The sequence below is a fragment of the Lycium barbarum genome, chromosome 6 (genome assembly GCF_019175385.1).
Source record: "Lycium barbarum isolate Lr01 chromosome 6, ASM1917538v2, whole genome shotgun sequence".
In the NCBI taxonomy this organism is placed as follows: domain Eukaryota; kingdom Viridiplantae; phylum Streptophyta; class Magnoliopsida; order Solanales; family Solanaceae; genus Lycium; species Lycium barbarum.
Window position 1 is genome coordinate 120,395,519 of NC_083342.1, and position 6,058 is coordinate 120,401,576.

The 6,058-nt window shown below is 31.7% G+C and overlaps 1 pseudogene; it reads right to left on the bottom strand.

Annotated features, from left to right (window-relative positions):
- Positions 1-4,578: 4,578 nt before the first annotated feature.
- On the bottom strand, positions 4,579-4,739 carry LOC132600086 (ATP synthase small subunit 6, mitochondrial-like; annotated as a pseudogene).
- Between the last annotated feature and the right edge of the window lie 1,319 nt (positions 4,740-6,058).

Genomic DNA, 6,058 nt, shown 5'->3' on the forward strand with positions numbered 1-6,058 from the left:
TGGGAGAGAGAGTAGATTGAAATTTTAGTTTTCAGTTAGAGCTTATCTTTATTTTGGGCCTAAGGGTCATTTCGGGTCATTTGCTTAGTAGGCGTTTGGACATGCGATTTCATCTCATGAGATGAAATCAGTGTTTGGACATGCGATTTCATTTCTGATTTCATATCATGAGATGAAATCCCAAATCATCCAAAAAGACATAATTTGGGATTTGAAATCATGATTTCAAAAATATAAATGTAAAATTTGACCCATACGTTTATATTTGTAAAAAAAAAAGACCCATAAGTTGGTAGATATATTTACCAATCGGGAAATGCATGCTCGGCGTGAAGAGATTGTTCATACCATGTGGGAGGATTATATTAAAGAGTAGTTACATTACTATTCATGTTAAATTTTCCTTTTTATTGAACTAAAGTGTGATCAATTGTTGTTGTATTTTTTAGAAAGGCCTTCTAGTAGCGTATTAATTTTATTATGAACTATGATCTACTCATTTGGTAAGATTGTATAAGAATTGGGAAAATTTTGATGGTTTTCACAACTTGTGGGATTTTTATGTTTATAAAAAAAACTGCAACTTAAGAAATCCAAATTGCATGTCCAAACATGATTTCCATTTCCAAATGGCTCCTTAAAATAGGGCCTTTTCTTTTTGCCGGTAGCTACACTATGTCCCTTTCTCAATGGCTAGTAAAAAATGACTAGAAAACTAATCCAAATACCCTTAAAATATAAAATAATTACCCGCCTCATGTCCCTCCTAAACTAATTAACTGACGTACCCCCTGGCCCAAAACTATTTACCCGACGTACCCCTTGCCCAAAACCCTTCCTCCATGATATCATCACTGTATATTTATATATCGTGATGGTATCATGGCGGACTAAGAAGCCCTTCTCTTAGTCATCCATTATACCATCTCAGTATATTTATATACCATGATGGTATCAATGGTCCTGAGGAGTGTCTCATAAAAGGAATGAACCAGTCCTCCTTGATAAGATGATGGTATCATAGAGGGTTTTTTTCGAGAAAAGTGTCTTTTTGAATAAATGAACATGATCATCCATAATACCATCTTAGTATATTTATATACCATGATGGTATCACGGAGGACTAAGAGATGAACTGAAGCAGTCTTCAATGATACCATCTCAGTATATTTATATACCATGGTGGTATCATAATTTGGGGGGCATCTCGGATAAATAGTTTTGATTTTTTCTGGGGGTATGAAAGTAACGGGAGTATGAGCGGGTAATTATTTTGATTTTAGGGGGCGTGCATGTTCTTTCTCCAAAATGATTTGGCTGAATTTGGCCCGCACACATCAAAACTCAAGTTTCTGTTAATCGGACCAGTACTCTATGTTTAGATAATTTTTTATAAGTGATATAATAGCTAATGCTTTAGGGAGGGTGTCGTTATACAAAAATTTCTCATATTCGTAGTTCACAATTATTACTTTAACATAACTCGTAAGTTTATTTTCTAGGCTTTTAATTCGCGTTTGATGAATAACGCAATATCTTGGTTGGCGTGATATATGTTGCACCAAAAATACTATTTTACAAAATCACATATAGAACCCACTCTTTGCTTTTCAACCAGATGCGAGGAGATATTCGTGACGGGAGCAAACATAAAATTTAAAGTAAAACAAACACGCGCGCACACAACACATTCACGAATAGCTCGTGAAACATTGTGTGTATATTGTTTGTTGATGACCTATAATCGCTTGTGGGAATCGAATTACAACCATTTCTACACCCATAAAAGAAACTGAGGCCAAACAGTGATAGGCCCTAACGGGGGGACCAATGTTTAGGTTAGGTGGTGATTAATTGCTAAATGCATGTTCCAAATGGCTTGAATTGACATAGTAAAACTAGACCAAAGAATCCCCGCATGCTTGCACCGCCAAATGCAAACTTAGATTAGGAAGTGATTTACGCAAATATTTCTTTTTTAGGTCACTATTTAGATTTTATCACTCTTTCTAAAAATAGCGTAAGCTCTTCGGACTGATAAAACATTAGATTGTTTTCTAATATCTACAAAATTCAATATCGTCGTCGAACGTTTCTCATAAAATATTGCTGGAGGAAAAAATTTAGACCATAACCTAAAAGGTCCATAAATTATAAAAGTGATTAAAAAAATCAATTACTAAACAATTATCCTAAAAAGGGACAACCTGTGAAAATATCTGATGGTCAATTGCTGAATACACGTTCTAGAGGGGCTTAATTTGACTATAGTTGAATCAAATTGGGATAAAATAAGCGAACTTGAACAAGTAAATAAGTAAAATATTTCGTAATCTACAACTATTAACTAAATTACATAATCTACAATATATACTCTATATTTAGGGTATATGTATAATTTTATACCATAAATTAAAAAATGCTGCTATGAATAAAAGGCTAATAATAAGGAAAGAAACAATATACAATATATTGGCATATAAAATATAAAATAACGGTTTGAACCCATTGGCATGATTCATGTTGTTATCCCATTGGCATGATAACAACATGAATAATGTAATAATATTATTTGTGTATATAGTATATAATATTATGATATATCTAATATATGAATATATTACTCTATGTGCCAACGGTTTTAATCCATTGGCATGATTCATGTTGTTATCTCAAAAGATTTAATTTGGATTTTAAGTGAGCTCCCCTTTAATATAATGTTTGTGTTTAATGCGCTCTTATATAGGATTAGGAATTGATAATTTACACCAAATATTCTTGCGATTTCACATCTCAATTATTAGAGGAACAAGTGGTATCTGAAAGGAAAATTTTTCTTAGATTAAAGAGATTCAATAACCTATATATAATTAAACAAGGGAAAACTACGTATATATACATGTTAAGGAGAAATATTTACGAAACATGACGATAGTTTTACTTGTTTACAAAACATAACGATATTTTACGAAACATGACGGATTTTCATATATTTTTCGTTTTTTTTATTTTATTTTCAGAAAACAATTTTTTTTTAAAAAATATTTTAAAAAAAATAATTTTATTTTAAAACAAAAAAATTTTAAAAATTATTTTAAACTTTTAAAAAACAATTTTTTATTTTTTATTAAAAAAAAAAATTTGCTCAAAGGCTTAAAAAATTACCTCAATTTTTTGTGTATGAAAGTTGTATGAAATGTGAATGTGTAAGCGAAATTTTTAATATAGTTTTTCATACACAAAATGTGAATGAAATTCTAAGTCTTGAGCGAGATACACACATTTCACATCATTATCATACATAAAATTTTGAGCGTAATGTTTAAGCCTTGATCGAGATATACACATTTCATACGTTTTTCATACACAAAATTTGAGCGAATTTTTTAAGCCTTGAGCAAGATATACACATTTCATAGACAAAAATTTAAGCGATTATTCTAAGTCTTGAATGTTGTATTAAAGTTGTATACAATGTTGTTGTAGTTGTATTAATTTTAGAGAAATCTAACATGAACTTTATACACGAAAATGTGAGCGAAATTCTAAGCCTTGAGTGAGATACAAATTTCATATCGTTTTCATACATACAATTTTGAGGTGATTTTTTAAGCCTTGAATGAGATATACACATTTCATACAATTTTCATACACTAAATTTTGAGCGAAAAACCTTGAGCGAGATATACACATTTCATATGTAAATTTTTGAGCGAAAAAAATAAAATAAAAATAAGAAAAAAAATTTAAAAAAAAATAATTTTTTTTTTAAAAGTATGTTTGTTATAGGGTTTGTAATGTTATGTTTTATAAATAGAAAACTTTCGTCACGTTTCGTAAATATTTCTCCTTAATATGTATATATACGTAATTCACCCATTAAACAATTAGTGATATCTCAAAAAGGGAGTGCCGCTTATTGTTTAAGAAAGATTCACATTTCACTTTATTTTCTAGCGGGCTAGTAAAGCGCAAGAAAGGGAAATTGGACTCGTGCACACAAGAGTTGGGCCGCAAGGCAAATGACTCGATTTCTCCTTGGAAAATTTACTTGTCATAGCTATCTCTAAGACTTATTTATGAATAATAACTACCTTATTTTTTATGTAGTTTTCGTAGCTTTATTTTTTCAAAATTACATTTCATAACTGGTCCAGTAACTTTTGAAATACATGTACCTCCCTATTCTCCCTCACCACACATTTAAGATTTATCATCTTCTCCAAACCTTAAAAAAAAAAATCTCTTTCCTCTCTCTCCTTCCCCTCATTGCCGCCTCTCTCCCTCCATGTCTCTATCTCCGGCCTCTCTTCTCCTTCCTCTCACTTACCCTCCCTCCCTTCTCTATCTACACCACCCATGCCACTGTCAACACCACCACCACCACCACCACTATTACTACCATCTCCATCTCCAAACTTGAAAAAAACCTTAAGGTTCCAATTCTTCAGATCTGAACTCCATATGCTTCATGTATTAATTGTTGACAGTCTAGAAAAAGGAAGTAAACAAAAAAAAGGAAAAGTTGCCTCTGATAAAGTAGCCTCTATTTAGCAAGAAGACTGAGCATATACAGACTCAATTCTTGTGCCTCTAAGCAAATTTGGAGTTCTTCGCATCCTCCTCAGTGAAACCGAGGGACATCTTGGTGATGATAGCGCCGATGACAGCGAAACCAACGAGGAGTCTCCATTCACGACGGAAAAACACTGGCAATATAATGGATCGAATTGCCTCATTTTTCCTTAATTAGGTTTGAGACTGTCACGGTGGTTGTCATTTTTGCGAATTCTTCACGTTGGGCTTTAGTGAGGAAGACAGGTCTCATTTTGTATTTCGCTATATTTCAATGTATTCATCTTCTTTTTTTGGTGTAACTATAGTGAATGTTCCAAATATAGAGCCTATTTTTACTCTACTTTGTTTTCACGATTTTTGTATTTCGCTATATTTTAATATATTCATCTTTTTTTTTTTGGTGTAAATATAGTGAATGTTCCAAATATAGAGCCTATTTTTACTTCATCTTGTTTTCACGTTTTTTGTATTTCGCTCTGTTTCAATGTATTCATCTTTTTTTTTTTTGGTGTAAAATATAGTGAATGTTCCAAATATAGAATCTATTTTTTCTCTACTTCTAAAAGTTTGGAATGGAGTAATTAGAAACGTGAGCTGTTATGCAACTCCAGCCGTTATGCGTGATACATGGTTGATTTAATTTGACTTACCATTTAAAATGAAAGAAGAGAATCTGTTCCATAAATACAGCCTATTTTTACTCTGCCAGATTTTGTATTTCCGCATATTTCAAAAACGCGAACTCTGCCGGATTTTGTATTTCCGTGTATTTCAAAAACGCGAAATACAACCGAATACAATAAAACTAGCTACGATTTGTAAATGTAGAAAAAATAGCTATAAATTGTTAGAACTATTAAAAGGTAGCTGTTTATGTAAGTTTCACTTTCTCCTTTTGCGCGAGAATAAGGAGCAAGTCCTGATCCTAGTCAACTTTTTGGGAAAATTAAATTTTTACATCTATTAATATTTATTATTTTATTTTGGCCAAACCCATGGATAGACACCTGTGGTCATCCGGTTCGTTCACTTGAACGCCTCAACTAAACCTTGTTTCATTTAGACACCTGAGGTAGGGTCTGACTGTGTCATTTAGACATTTTTCGCTGAATCAGCCAAATTTACAAAGTTTGTGCAATACACTTGCTGCTGACGTGACAAATGATGAATAAAATGTGGACATGTGCCTTTTTTAATTAAAAAACTATTTTAAAATATTTAATAAAAAATAAAAGTAATACTCTCAAAAAGAAAAGAAAAAACTTGATTTACATCAAATTAGAAAAAGACACATTATTAACAAAAAGAAAAAGAAAAAGAAAAAGAAAACACATTGAAAATTCTGCAATGAATAGTTCTTGGTGTTCTTCACCATCTCCATGTTGTTCTTGTTACAACCACGATTTTAATTCAAATTTTCAAAAGAAACTCTTCCAAATTTGTTATAACTTCAGCTAAAGATTCCCCACGAAGACCCAAA